Below are 15,561 nucleotides of genomic sequence, written 5' to 3' on the forward strand. Positions count from 1 at the left end.
AGCACAATGAGGATTCGGTGCAAGTTTCTTGCCTCATGTTGGGAACTATGATTCCCGAGATTCAAAAGGATTTTGAACTTCATGGAGCATACGACATGATCACCCAACTTAAGGAAATGTTCCTTACACAAGCTAGGGTGGAACGCTTCGAAACGGTTCGAGCACTTCACGCATGTCGTATGGAGGAAACCCAATCGGTCTCATCTTATGTACTTAAGATGAAAAGCCACATTGATCGTCTCGAGCGCCTTAATTGTCGCGTCTCAAACGAGTTAGCCACGGATTTGATCCTAAATGGCTTAACTAAAAGGTTTGAGACATTTGTTATGAATTATAACATGAATGGGTGGGACAAGAGCATTGGCGAGCTTCATGCAATGCTTAAAACGGCCGAGATGGGAATGGGTAAAAAGGTTTTACCCATTCTCACGATCAATGAGGGAGGCAATAAGAAAAGGCATCACCCGGAACCCAAGGCAAAGGTTGCCAGAGGTAAAGGACAAGTCAAGGGCAAGTTCAAGGGAAAGGCTAAAGTGGAACCACCCAAACCAAATAAGCTAAAGGTTAGCTCGGAGGATCCGTGCTTTGGATGTGGGGAGATTGGGCATTGGATGAGGAATTGTCCAACCCATCTCAAAGAGTTGAAAGCTAAAAGGGATGCGAGGCAAACCTTGGGTACAACTTTCATGATTCACATTGATCTTATTCTTATTTCCTCTAACACATGGGTATTGGATACCGGATGTGGAACTCATATTTGCAATTCATTGCAGGGGTTCAAGGGAAATAAAGGATTCAAGAAAGGATATATTAGTCTCTTCATGGGCAACGGAGCAAAGGTTGTTGTCGAAGCCCGAGGAGACTACACATTGAAGCTTCCAAATGGTTTGGAAGTTATTTTGAAAGACATTTTGTATGCTCCTAATTTGACTAGGAACATTATCTCCGTTTCTTTGTTAAGACAATATGGTTATGATTTTAAGTATATGGACAATGGTATTTGTGTTTTCATGGATAATGTCTTTTATTTTAAAGCAATGCTGTATAATGGCATTCATGAATTAGTTCATGATAACACATCCTTTGATAACATGTTGTACCAATCAAGCACCAAGAAACTCAAAATGGATTTGAGTAAGACTTATCTTTGGCATTGTCGCCTTGGTCACATAAACAAAGATCGCATACATACACTTCAAAAGAATGGTCTTTTGGAATCAAGTGAAGATGATTCATTTGATAAGTGTGAATCTTGTTTACTTGGAAAGATGACCAAGGACCCCTTTAGTGGAATAAATGAAGGGGCAAAAGAGTTATTGGGTATCATACATTCGGATGTATGTGGTCCCTTTAAGGCAATGACAAGGAATGGTGAAAGATACGTCATTACTTTTATCGACGATTATAGTCGTTACGGGTATGTGTACTTGTTAAGACACAAAGATGAAGCCTTTGAAATGTTCAAAGTCTTCCAAAAGGAAGTACAAAATCAACTCGATAAAACCATCAAAGTACTTCGTTCGGATAGAGGAGGTGAATACCTAAGTGATGCTTTCCGAGATCATCTTAGGAGTTGTGGGATCATCTCACAACTTACTCCACCCGGAACACCACAACATAATGGTGTGTCTAAAAGGAGGAATCGAACTCTATTGGATATGGTTCGATCTATGATGGCTAGAAGCACATTGCCTCTATCATTTTGGGGTTTCGCTTTGCTCTCCGCGGCCCGTATTCTAAATATGGCCCCAACCAAGAAAGTGGACAAAACACCTTATGAAATATGGAATAGAAGGGCTCCATCATTATCATATTTGAAGGTATGGGGTTGTGAGGCTTATGTCAAGAACAACACCCAAAACAAACTTGAAAGTCGATCCACTAAATGTATCTTTCTAGGATATCCCAAGGACTCTATGGGATATTATTTCTACAACCCAACCAAACAAAAGGTGTTCGTTGCTCAAAAGGCCGAGTTCATGGAAACTAAGTTCCTTGTGGAAGGTACTTGTAGAACGGTGGAACTCGAGGAGGATCGAGAACCACAAGCCGATACACGTTTGGTTGATACTAGCACTCAACAAGAGGTTGTTGAGAATGATCAAATGGTTGATCAAGACACACAAAACGTTCACAAATCCGGTAGAATTAGTCATCCACCCAAAAGATATGGATTTTTGGTGGTTGGATGCTATGTGGTAGATTCGGATGAACCCACCACATACCGTGATGCAATGTCACAATCTGATTGTGACAAATGGCTAGAAGCCATGAACGTTGAGATGCAATCCATGCATGACAACCAAGTATGGGATTTGGTTGTACCACCTCTTAATTCCAAACCGGTTGGAAGTAAGTGGGTTTTCAAGAAGAAAACCGGTATGCATGGAAACTTGGGTACTTATAAAGCAAGACTTGTAGCAAAAGGTTTCACTCAAACTCAAGGGGTTGACTATGATGAAACTTTTTCTCCCGTAGCAATGCTAAAGTCTATTAGGATATTGTTTGCCATAGCCGCACATTATGACTATGAGATATGGCAAATGGATGTCAAAACCGCTTTCCTAAATGGGCATCTTGAGGAAAATGTCTATATGGTTCAACCTGAAGGTTTTGTCGATCCACAACATCCTAACAAAGTATGCAAGTTAAAGAAATCAATCTATGGATTGAAACAAGCATCTAGAAGTTGGAATCACCGATTTGATGAAGAAGTTAAGAAATTTGGATTCATCAAGAATGGTGATGAAGCTTGTGTGTATAAGAAAGCTAGTAGGAGCATCATTACCTTCTTAGTATTGTATGTTGATGACATACTACTATTTGGGAATGACATTCCAACCATGGAAGGGGTAAAAGCATGTCTTGGAAGTTGTTTTTCTATCAAGGATCTTGGTGAAGCCGCCTATATTTTGGGAATAAAGATCTATAGGGATAGATCAAGGCGGTTGATAGGTTTAAACCAAAGTGAATACATTGACAAAATCTTGAAGAGGTTCAAGATGGAGAACTCTAAGAAAGGTTTGGTACCTATTCAAGGACGAACGATATTGAGTGCGTCTCAATGTCCAAGCTCGAAGGAAGAGCAAGATAGAATGAATGGGATCCCATACGAATCGGCTATTGGATCCATCATGTATGCAATGGTATGCACTAGACCGGATGTATCATGCGCTTTAAGCATGACAAGTAGATTCCAACATAACCCGAGAAGTAGCCATTGGATGGCGGTCAAGAGTATATTGAAATACCTTAGAAGGACTAAGGATATGTTTCTAAAATACAGTTTGGGTGAGGAGGAACTCGTTGTAAAGGGTTATACGGATGCGAGTTTCCAAACCGATCGAGATGATTCTAGATCACAATCGGGATATGTTTTCGTTATGAATGGTGGGGCAGTCTCTTGTAAGAGCTCAAAACAAAATGTGGTAGCTTTGTCCACCACGGAATCGGAATACATCGCCGCCTCATTGGAAGCTCAAGAAGCTGCGTGGATTAGAAAATTCATTGTCAACCTAGGGGTAGTCCGTACCATTCAGGACCCTCTAGAGATCTTTTGTGACAACGAGGGTGCGATTGCTCAAATCAAGGAACCTCGTGCACATCAAAAGACGAGGCACATTGAGCGGAGGTTCAACTACATAAGGGATGAAGTTGAAAAGGAAAAGATATGTATTCGCAAAGTTCACACCGATCAAAACATTGCGGATCCACTCACAAAGCTCCTTGAAAGGCCAAAGCATGAGGGTTATACTTATGCCTTAGGACTTCGATATTCTAGTGATTGGATATGATCGAATTTTGTATTTGGATATCGGAGCAATTGTTATTTTGACTCATTCATATGATTATGGTTTATGATTATGACATTTTGAGTTATGTTCCATTTTAGCATGTTTAAATCCGTGAATAAGTTACTTATTCTAGTCCGTAGTCGCTCATATTTGTGGGAACAAATATGAAAGTAAGACTATTATGAACTTGGATTGGTGGATATTCATGGGATATGAATATAGAGCAAGGGTTGCTGCCAAGGTTCATAGATATTTATGAGTTATAAATATTGGACTGACCCGCTCTCAAATGTTACTACATGGAATCCTTGTGATTGATCATAAGTAAATTTGAGCAAAGGCGAATATCATAGTATCCTCCGACCTGAGATACATATTGGGTCTTGATATTCACCAAGTATTATACTTTGACTTAGTTCTTCGCTGCTCTGAAACATGACAGTACATAAGGCTAAGATCAGGTCTGGTACAAGGTGATTGTGAGAGACGTATGTAGTCAAGAGGGGATTTGTCCCTCTTATTCGTTGAGAGTGAGATGTCTAAGGCCTGAAAAGTTAAATCAACAGAGAATGATCACTCTGTATCTCTAGATTTGACATGACATCTGTAGCAAAGGGATAAATGATAGATGTACCTAAATCATTTCAAGTAAGGGACTTGAAGGGGATGATGTTATTGAATGGCACTTCGTCATGCGTATTAGGGGTAGTAAACCGTAGTTAGGCGGTATTTGCTACTTGCATCAATCTTCTATGTATCTTGTGCAAGTGGGAGATTGTTGGACTCGTTATGCCCAAAACATATTATTATTGATGTGGGTAGTATGTCATGATCCAAGTCGGGTCATACCCAATAACAAGCTAGACAAACACCAATAATATTTGTTTATATATGATATGATCATAACAAATGAATATTAACACTTGAGTTATTTAGAAAAAGGGTTTCTAAATACAATGTACTTGTGTAGTGAATATATCATATGGATTATATTTTGAGAGAACTTTACATAGTGTTATTTAAGTTGGTTAAATAACAATGCGTAAACCAAATTACCAAGCATGTCACCTACAAGTTTTATAACATAATTTATAAACATATAAATTGATTGTTATAAAAATTGATAAAAATAATAACAAGAAAAGAAAGCCCCCCCCCCCCCCCCCCCTCTTTCTCCTTCTCCTTATTATTTTATTATTTTACTAGAGGTTAGTGGAGACATACAAGGATTGTGAATGGGTGGACTTGGATGGTGCCACTTTGAAAGACTTATAATCTTTCTTTCTTTCATTTCACTTAACAATACAACACAACAGACTAGAGGAAAAATCCTCTACACACTCTCCCTCTTTTTTCTCTCTTGGACGGACAAGAACAAGAACAAGGAGGAGTTGTCAAGTGTTACCAAATCCTAGCTACAAGTGGTGTTTGTTGGAAAGCTTGGGATATGCTAGCTTGAGGAGCTTCATATTCAAGTTCTTGCCTTCTTCATCATTATCTCCTTCCTCTTCCTTGGATTTGAAAGGTAGCTTTAACATGCATGGACTTATAGTGACATGCATGTATTTGATAGTATGTATTTTGTATTTGGATCCGGGCTTGGGTTTTGCATGTGTAAAATTGGTTTTATACATATCAAATTAACGAGATTTAAAACTAATTTTCGCTGCGTTTTTCATAAAATTGGGATTTTATGACTTTGATAATCTTGTTAAAACCCAACATTAATGTGTCATATTTATATATTGTAAGGGTTGTTAAACGTGTCGTGTTTGTGGGTTGGCAGGTCCATTTGACACGAACCCAAACGTGACCTGACTCGAAAATTGTTTCGGACACATGAATTCAAACACGGCCTGCACATGTTTTATTATTGTGTTTCACACGAATTAGCTTAATCACTTTATAACTTTTAGGCATTAGGCTAGCTAATTCTATATGTAGAAAGTAAAAAACCATTTAGTTTTCCTGTGTTCACCTAGCCATTTCAGTGTCGAAATAGTTGTAAAGCCGTTTCTCATATTCGGTTCAACACCTGACAGCATCAAGTTTTATTCACGAGTGGTGGCTATACCTGTTAGTTTGTTAAAACTTAACCTTTAGATTTTTAAAAATACAATATGAAATTTTAAAAAACTTTAATGCACAGAAAAAGGTTAGAATATGTAGCTTAAAATTAGTGGATTATTCTATTACTAAGTCATATAAAAAGCTAAGTTTAAACAAAAAGAAATCCTTTAAGGACACGTTTCGTGTAGATAAGCACACATTTTTCCGATAATCATCTAATACCATACTCGTCCAGATATCCGGTTTTCTTTAAAACTAACCTTAAGTCTAAAGATATGTCTTATTACCGGTTTCGAATAGTTTTTAAGTTTATTTTCCTTCCATGTGTGTATCAATCATTTTGGGAAATCAGAATAGAAACAAAAACTAGATAAACTTAACTTCACATTCAAGTATTCAACAATGACATTTTACCATATAATCCTAGTCCTTATAATACACCCCTAAACACCATTCACCATATTATCTGTCACAATGACATTTTTACTTCTTCTCATCACCTTCACTTTGATGATCTTCCTCTTTCACACTCTCTACCACCACCTCTGGTTCAAGCTCCCGCCCGGCCCACGCCCCTGGCCGATCGTCGGGAACCTCTACGACATTAAACCCGACAGATTTCGTTGTTACGCTGAGTGGGCGCAGCATTACGGGCCCATCATATCCGTATGGTTTGGATCAACACTAACTGTTGTCGTGTCGAACAGCGATTTGGCAAAAGAGGTTTTGAAGGAGAAGGACCAGCTGTTGATGAATCATCAGAGGAGCCAATTGGCGGCCATGTTCACCCGGGACGGGCAGGATTTCATTTGGGCGGATTATGGACCGCATTATGTGAAGGTGCGAAAAGTGTGCATGCTTGAGTTGTTTACGCCGAAGAGGCTTGAGGCGCTTCAGCCTATTAGGGAAGACGAAGTTACCGCTATGATCGAATCCATTGTCAACGACTGCACTCGTCCTGGTGAGTATAATAAGTTCATAGTTCTGAACACAATGTATAGTTGTAACAAATTAATATTTATTATGTTTGAACAGATAGAGCTGGCAAGAGTTTGGTGTTGAGATATTACCTGGGAGCAGTATCATTCAACAACCTTACAAGACTCCTTTTCTGGAAACGGTTTATGAGCAACGAAGGCGTGATAGACGACCAAGGAAACGAGTTGAAGGCAATAATGGCCAACGGGTTGAAGCTGGATGCATCTTTGGCCATACCCGAGCACATTCCATGGCTGCGTTGGTTCTTCCCGCTCGATGGAAAGGCGATTGCAAAACATGGTTAGCGCATTGAGCGTCTCACACGTGCCATTATGGACGAGCATACGGCTGCTTGTGTGAAAACCGAAGGCACCGAGCAACACTTTGTCGCTGCGTTGCTCACCCTTCAAAAGCAATATGACCTCAGTGACGACACGGTTATTGGCTTACTCTGGGTAGGCATTGTTATTTTGATAATGGGTGTTCGGGTACTCGGTTAACTAATTATTGTTTCACATGTGAACAGGATATGATCGTTGCTGGAATGGATACAACCGTGATCTCTGTTGAGTGGGCGATGGCGGACATTATCAAGAACCCGAGGGTGCAACGAAAAGCACAAGAGGAGTTAGATAGTGTGATTGGACCCGAACGTGTCCTCACCGAGCCCGACTTCGTTAGCCTCCCATACCTTCAATGTGTAGCCAAAGAGGCATTGCGGTTGCACCCTCCAACCCCGCTCATGCTCCCTCACAAAGCGAATACAAATATCAAACTCGGTGGCTATGACATCCCTAAGGGCACGAGCGTGCATGTAAACTTTTGGGCGATAGCTCGAGACCCTGCTACATGGGAAAACCCACTTGAGTTTCGTCTTGAGCGGTTTTTATAAGAGGACGTGGACATGAGAGGACACGACTTTCGGCTATTGCCATTTGGTGCAGGAAGGAGAGTTTGTCCGGGTGCACAATTAGGTATCAACCTGGTGACCTCGATGTTGGGTCCCCTTCTGCATCATTTCTCATGGTCTTTCGCTGACGGCGTGAGACCAGAAGAAATTGACATGTCAGGAAACCCGGGGTTGGTGATGTATATGCACTCCATTGCAAGTGGTCCCCACATCAAGGTTACATCCTATGATGCAAAAGTAGAGAACAAACTATCTTAAAATAAAGGGAATGCAAGTTGCAAACTGATTCTCTATTTAGTGGTTATATTATTAAATTGTAACACGTGCATGCCTATCATCCATGTTTCCGGCTTGCAATCTACGGTACAATTCATAGTTAATATAAAGTGATATTGATATAGACTTGCGTATTAAGAACAATGCAGACAAACAAATAACACCACGCGATAGCGATAATGGTGGGTGCAATCATAATGTTTAAAATCACAAATAACAAATTGATGTAAATTTCACTTTCTTTTTTCAAAACGAGGGTATTTTGGTCATCTTAAATAACATAACTATAAAAACTAACACCAATATTATTCTAACTAGTAACCAAGTGCATAAATATTTGACTTATTTTAAATCATACAAAATGTAGCATCTAAGAACTACATGACACTCAAATGTAGCATCTAAAGGGTTATATCATATATAACTCCCTCAAGATTTGAGATCACCGAACGAGTACCTTCAACTTCATGGATCTGCAGCCCATGCGCAATAGCTTCTTTAGTAACCATAACATCCATCCTGCATTGACAAATCGATTATCATCTAGAATTCACTTCCGACAATACAAGCAAACTCTTATCTTTTTACCCTTTTCACAAAAATACATGCCAAGTCGATTATAGACCGCGCTACTTACATTTTTGAACGAGATACATAAGCCAATATGAATCTGCATCACTCTTTTCCTCTTCGACAAAGGAGCTGTTTCACTGTGTCAAAGAGTGGAGGCACGCTATTTTGCTGAAAGCTTATAAATTGTCAAGGCAAAATTCATTTGGATGTTACACAAATAAGATTATTCAAAGGCACTGCACTTATATTGGTACTAAAAAAATATGAAAGCAGGATTGTCCCCTATTTACTTGTTCTTGTATTTAAACAGTCACCGGTATAAGGTATCAGGGCGTTCTTGGCAAATGGGTTCGCCTCGGTTTACTCGAAAATGGTTTCGGCTTGGATTTTTGGGTACTACCACCGGATCAAAAATTGTGAATTGTGTACAAAACTCAACAATAAATAAAATGTTAAAAATCATTATTTCTTTTAGGCATCCATCCTCTTTATTTCTTTTATATTTTTTCAATAAGTCAATGAATATGATTGAAAGGATTAAAACAAAGTTACTTTATAAGGCCAACAAATTTGGAAGGATAACTTATATAATTTATGTTCTGTTTTTATTTTAAAAAAATGGAAATGCCTTTTTTTTTCCAATATAACTTTATTTTAGTTTTAAAAAATAGAATTTGGATACTTTGGGTAAATTATCTATTTAACATAATGAAATTGTTTTTTAATATATAATTCAGTTTTAATTTAAAAAATGGAAAAAAAAAGAAAAAAAAGTGGGGTTTACCAAATCCATCAATTTGGGTACTTTTCAATGGATTTGGTAAAAAACGAGGTGACACTCCCTCATTGGTTGGAGCAATTTGGGTACTTCCGGTATATGCATACATACACGCGAAGAAAAGATCATATAAGGATATAGATGTCAGCTCCAAGAACCAGATCAAATCCCTCCGGATGCTTCTGTACTATATGGTTTAGCTGTTCCGAGTTTCCCCATTCTAGTTTTTCTGCACTTAAAGCTGTTGACAACAATCTCGATATTAGGCAATCAGTACCATAGTTATGGCTGTAAACGAATCGAACGCTTCGGCGGGAAGTTCGTCTACATTCGTTCGTTTAATAAATGGATGAACATGAACAAAGAATTTTGTTCGGTGAACTAAATGAAAAAACAAGAACAGAGGCCATGCTCGTTCAATTTTGTTCATGAACGTTCAATAATGTGTCTGTTTATGTTCGTTAATGTTTGTTTGTATTTAAAAAAATATCTTCGAGTATTATGTGATTAATTTATATGTAAAATTAGCATATGAATATGAATTAAAAAAAACACCAACACAAACTTGGTAGCCAGACCGAATCGCTAACACTGGCCATTTTCGGTTAGCTAAATCAAATAAAACAGTGTTTGCGTTCACTAATCTTCGTTTGTGTCTGTGTACCGTTCACGAACAGGTTCGTTTCCTTAACAAACGAACACGAACAAGAACAAGAACAAGAAATTTCGTTCGGTCAGCTGTTCGTGAACCGTTAGCTTGCCCGATAAAAGCTTAACGAACGAACATGAACAAGGCCTTGTGCGGTTCGGTGCATCTGTCCATAATTACTCTAATACCAATTAATCTTACCAGCACATGAACTAGGATTCTCAGAAGATTCATGAAGCTCAATGTTTTTCATCAAGATCTGAAAACCACAAGTTACGTAAATAGTTAAAAGCCATAACTTTGTGCAGGATAATAGTAGTCTTGCAATCATGCCTTGAGGACTTCATCATTATGATCAGTAAGCACCACTTCACGGCAAAATCTGCTGCTAAGTATACCAGTAATACCTGCATACGTAGCACAAAATAGATTTAAATGATTAATATGAGTATCTGATGTCAAACAATTTGCAGACAGACAATGAATGATTGAGTGTAGTGTCTGAAAGTAACCAACCTACACCAGATCCTAACTCGATAGCAGAACATCCTTGCAGAAGCTCAGCGTTATTGGAAATGTATCCGTTTATGTATTTAGAATTAGAATTTTACACATTTACTGATACAGGGTAATTGTTTCTTGGGTTGATCTTTGGATTGAATATTAAATATCTAAATTTAAAGTCTTATTAGAAGCTCTTTTGTAATTATATCTTTCTATATGCACGCACGCATGTGTGTGTGCTGGGGCGATTTCATCAGGAACCACAAAAAAGTCTGGGAACATGTAAAAAAATCCTATAAAAATTATTTATACATGTAAAAAAACCTTTTTTTTACATAAAAAGTTGTTAGGGCTATTGTATATAAACATATTTGGAAGTCGTTTTAATAAAAAAAAACTCAAAAATAAAAAATAAAAGTTAAGAAAAGAAAAAAAAAGTAAAATTCAAAAGCGAGTTTTTGTTAGAATGTCTACTACATGTATTTATAGCAAAAGCTTCAAAAAAAATAATGAAAAGTTGAATTTTACATGTAAAATTGAGCTTTTTAAAAATATGTGTGTGCTTATATGATTATGTGTGCATAAATAAAATGCATAATTTTAATTCAAATTTCAAACCGAATCGAATAGAAAATCACAACTTTTTATTTTTTATCGACTCGAAACCTGATTACTAAATTTGAATCGAACCCAATTCCCAGAAACCGAATTCGAATACCGAACACAAAATAAAAATTGAACATACTGGAAGCTGATTGGAGACAGAGAAGCTGAAGAACATGAGGCCCAAATGTAAAAGTAGCAACCTCATAGCTTCACATTAACATACAAATTTAAAAAATATATATATATGAATCAATTGTCCAATAATAATCATTTGTTGAGACTTGATTGACGGGTACTTGTTATCTATGAAGAATGATTCTCCCAAGCAAACTGTACCATCATCATCATCGTCGTCGTCATCACTGACGTTTGCATTTGGTTTAACCAGTTTGTTTTCAGACATGGAGTTTGTTTTGTGATGCACAAAAACCCTAACAAACAACAAAACATAAACCTTAACCTTTGCAACTTGCTTGCGACTAGTTATGTTTGTTAAAAACTCTAATCGAGTCGAGCCATAAATTAAAACGAGATTTATTTGAGCTGGCTCGCAAGCATAAACGAGCTTATTATTTATACAATTTTTATTTTATATATTACATATAAAGAACACTTGTTTACGTCTCACAATGGTGAGTTGACTTTACTTCGGAAGGGTTGACGTCACTGTTGGTTGCCTTGCCCCGACTATCGTGAGAGATCTCCTGACAATCCATCGCCAAATACTCAATTATGTCGTGATTTTGGACATTTTAAGAGGATCAGATGCTAGGAGAAGAGGAGAACCAACATTAGAGGCTGGGAGAAGCTGGTTAGAAGATTGGAGATCATCTAGAGCCAGGGCCGTCCCTGAGAATACGTTGACCTTTATAGACCCCGTGCGAATTAAAAAAATGGCCCCCTAGATAAGTTAATTATAGTAATTGAACGATAAGTGCGATAACATATTAGCATTAATAAAAACAATAATTGTAGTTAAACTTTCAAATAATCAAGCACATTTAAATGCATCTATAAATAAATAAACCTAATGCACAATTTCATAATAATACTTCGTAATAGCCCGATCATGAGATCAAAGTTTGATTCATTTTCAACAGTTTAGAAGGCAAAATGAGGGAAAAACTAAATTAAAGAAAACACGGTAAAGTTTGTATGAAATGAAATTATGAAAGTAAATTAGGAAAATAAATCAGCACATGGATGCATAAATCGTACAATACAACGGGTAAGTGGAGAAGTGGGCTGGGGTGTTTTAATTGGTTTTAAATTGTTTGGGCCAACCATTTCAGAATTGGGCCAAATACAACAAAGTTTTATTTGAGATTATTGGACCTGCTTGGTGCTAATAAAATTTTGATGGGCCCCTTCCGGTTTTGGGCCTTGTACGGCTGCACAGCCTGCAGATGCCCAAATCCGGCCCTGTCTGGAGCTAAGATCGAGACAATAAATGGGTTATGTGGTTCAGTTTTATTGTTTAATTAATATTTACATGTTTATTTCAATCACGATAAACATGTTTATGTCTTATGCTACGGTTTTGGAGATGCCAGTTAATATGAGAGGCTAAACCTCTTTAGTATTGATAAGGATGGGTTGAGCAATGTTGATTTATGCATGTTTCGGGTTCCTTTATGATTTGTATCTATGGTTATGATGATGTTATTATGAGTTGATTTTGTGTTTTTGCTGTTGATTATGATTTCATTTGGGTTGATTGAATCACGGTAGTCTTACTGCATTCTTTGCGTATTGGAATTGAGATTGTATGTTTTCTGGACACTTTGTGTGTCTAGTTGATGTATGGTAGACATCACTATTGGATTTGACCAGTTGAATGACCTCATTGTCAGTAGTGTACCTTCTATTAGTCAGACCATCATGATAGGAGTTGTTTTGTCTAGTCGGCTATTTTGGGGTTACCTATCGATATAAGACCAAGGTTGCTAATTTCATATATTTAGCGTGTGAAACAAGTTAATAAACTCATCTAACGTCATTAGCCCCAGAGTACCCTAAGTCATTGATAAACTAATCTTATGAGAAACCACGTGATTTATCTTTAGGGGTCATTAGAATATTAACCGTGTGACAAACTGATTAATTAAGTATTTAGGTGATTCGTTAGAGAGATTGGCCACGTCTATCTATACTAATAAACAAAAATAATAATGATGATGTGTCCTAACCACATTCAATCCTAACTTTAATTTCCCTCCTATTTTCAAATCTCTACTCTTCTTAATCCATGTTATTCGTGGGCCATGGGTTTAATTGGTATGACCAATTAGTTATAACTCATATGCAAAAACATGTATTAAATGTAATTTAAATCACACTAAGTTTTACTAGCCCGTTACATCTAATTTTACCATTAGATATAGAAAGTTTAACCATGATTTATTTAAAAAAGCATAAAAACTATTGAATATCCAGAATAAGTTTAAAATCAAACAGTGAATTATTAAATTAGTTAAATAATTATTTACTAGCCATTATCATATAAAAATTAGTGACCTATGCTTATAAAAGATATTTAATTATATGTGCACTTCAAGTTTCGTCAAATAATTACAATATTTATGAACTTATAATTTGTAAAACATTATTTAACTTACATTCGTGTTGATCATATAAAGCATCTTTAATGTGTTTATGTAATCACTACTATTTGATTTTATACCATCTTAAAACATTATTTTAATCTTAGAAAAATGTAACATTTAAATATGTAACATTTGAAGTGTATGTGATAATATTAAAGTTAATCTATAAATTCAAAAGAAAATCTTTAAATTACGTATATTTAAATACCTAAATTTCGGTCATTTGACAAATCACGTGTAATATACGGGTTCAAAAGCGAGTGATTTAAAAATCCCTAATACCATTAAGTTGACTTATTATTCGAAACAAGATATACAAGCCGCTAGAATCTGAAGTTGCATTAATTGACATTAGGATCCCTAGTCTAGGAGATTCTCCTTTCCTGTATTCTGACTTCGCTATTTCATATCTTCAAAGTGTTAATATTTATTTATATACTAACATAAGTGTACGCGCGTTGTGGCGGATGTAAAACTCGATCATATTACTCTCTTAGGTTTAGCATTTTTTACAGTCTTATATTCTCACCAATTGATCCTCTCATGATATTTCGTATCATGAAATGCATCTACTGTTAAACTCATACATATCCGGGTATTCTAAATAATAAACTTTTTTATACACAATCCGAAAATGATGATATGATGACGTGCTACACTTAATAAAGAATACAAAAAGCTTTGGAAGTTAATTTAGTTTGGAAAGAAATGATAAATTTATGTCATAACTGCACTAATGGAAACGTGTATTCCACGAGATTTAGAATTAAAGTGAATAGAAGCGTAAAAATAAAAGAAATTCAAGTAACGAAGCATGGCTGGATTCATTTTATTCAAAGATCTTGCAAAGGTATTGTTTTTGTCATTAGAAGGCATAATTATTTATCAAGAATCGAATTGAACACCATTTGCAGGTTAATCCAATCTTATCCAACCCGTTTTGACCCGTTGTAAGAAAGAGATGATTACCAGTTTTGTAGGTGGAATTGTCCTCTCGAATTGTAGATTTTTTTTTAAATAGTAGGTTTATTATTAAAAAAATGGCTTTTAGGTACCTGACAACGAGGCAAATGGGATTTAGGTATCCAGCCATCTGAGATGGCTGGATTGAATTCTTTTCTCCTAGTGGCATATTGTTTCTTTCAAAATAGGGATTTTAAATGTTTTATAACCCACATGATGAAACGAGTTATGTGGACCATCCGACGATAAACGTAATTATGATCCGAAACATAATTATTCAAGTCCTTGCATGGAAATTATAATACGTAAAATTGCGTGTCATGATTTAGAACCTAAGGTAGCTAGGGTAACGGTACGAATGATGAGATGATAAGGACATGGTGGATACGCCGCTGGTACATCTTATATATAAGTGCCCTTACCGGATTGTCATTTGAAGCGTTGTTTCGGTTATTAAAAGTTCTATGTTATGATATTTTCATTAAAAAGATTAATTGTTTTCAGAACGATAATGTTGTGGTTTTCCTTAATTTCGAGACGAAATTCCCTAGGGGAGACTGTAACAACTCGGATTTTCCAAACCCGTAATTGGTACTCATAATCCGACCCGTTTTAAACTCGGGAAATTTTAACATCGAAAAGTATCGCGTTTATCGAGTAATTATTATATAATTATTATTTGTTTATTATATCTATTTAATATATATTCAACTTTGGAAAGTGTACACTTTTAACCCAAAAACCCAACTTAAATCCTCTATTGTTCCCACCTTCATTCTATAAGGACCAAATTACAAATTCTGTAAATTAAATTTATTCCCCTTTGGTCCCTGAACCCAGACCCGTAAACCATA

General features: G+C 36.5%; 2 pseudogenes across 1 annotated transcript; one reads left to right on the top strand and one right to left on the bottom strand.

Moving 5' to 3' along the window:
- Positions 1 to 6,338: 6,338 nt before the first annotated feature.
- LOC143533827 (cytochrome P450 98A2-like) lies at positions 6,339 to 7,993 on the top strand (annotated as a pseudogene). Its single transcript, XR_013135427.1, has 3 exons — positions 6,339 to 6,825; positions 6,900 to 7,297; positions 7,369 to 7,993. The product of XR_013135427.1 is annotated as a cytochrome P450 98A2-like (transcript).
- A 409-nt stretch (positions 7,994 to 8,402) lies between these two features.
- Positions 8,403 to 11,541, bottom strand: LOC143533831 (uncharacterized; annotated as a pseudogene).
- Positions 11,542 to 15,561: the final 4,020 nt, after the last annotated feature.

Source organism: Bidens hawaiensis, unplaced genomic scaffold (genome assembly GCF_021521415.1).
Source record: "Bidens hawaiensis isolate Kalapana, Puna unplaced genomic scaffold, B.hawaiensis_p1.1 tig00009922_1, whole genome shotgun sequence".
NCBI lineage: Eukaryota > Viridiplantae > Streptophyta > Magnoliopsida > Asterales > Asteraceae > Bidens > Bidens hawaiensis.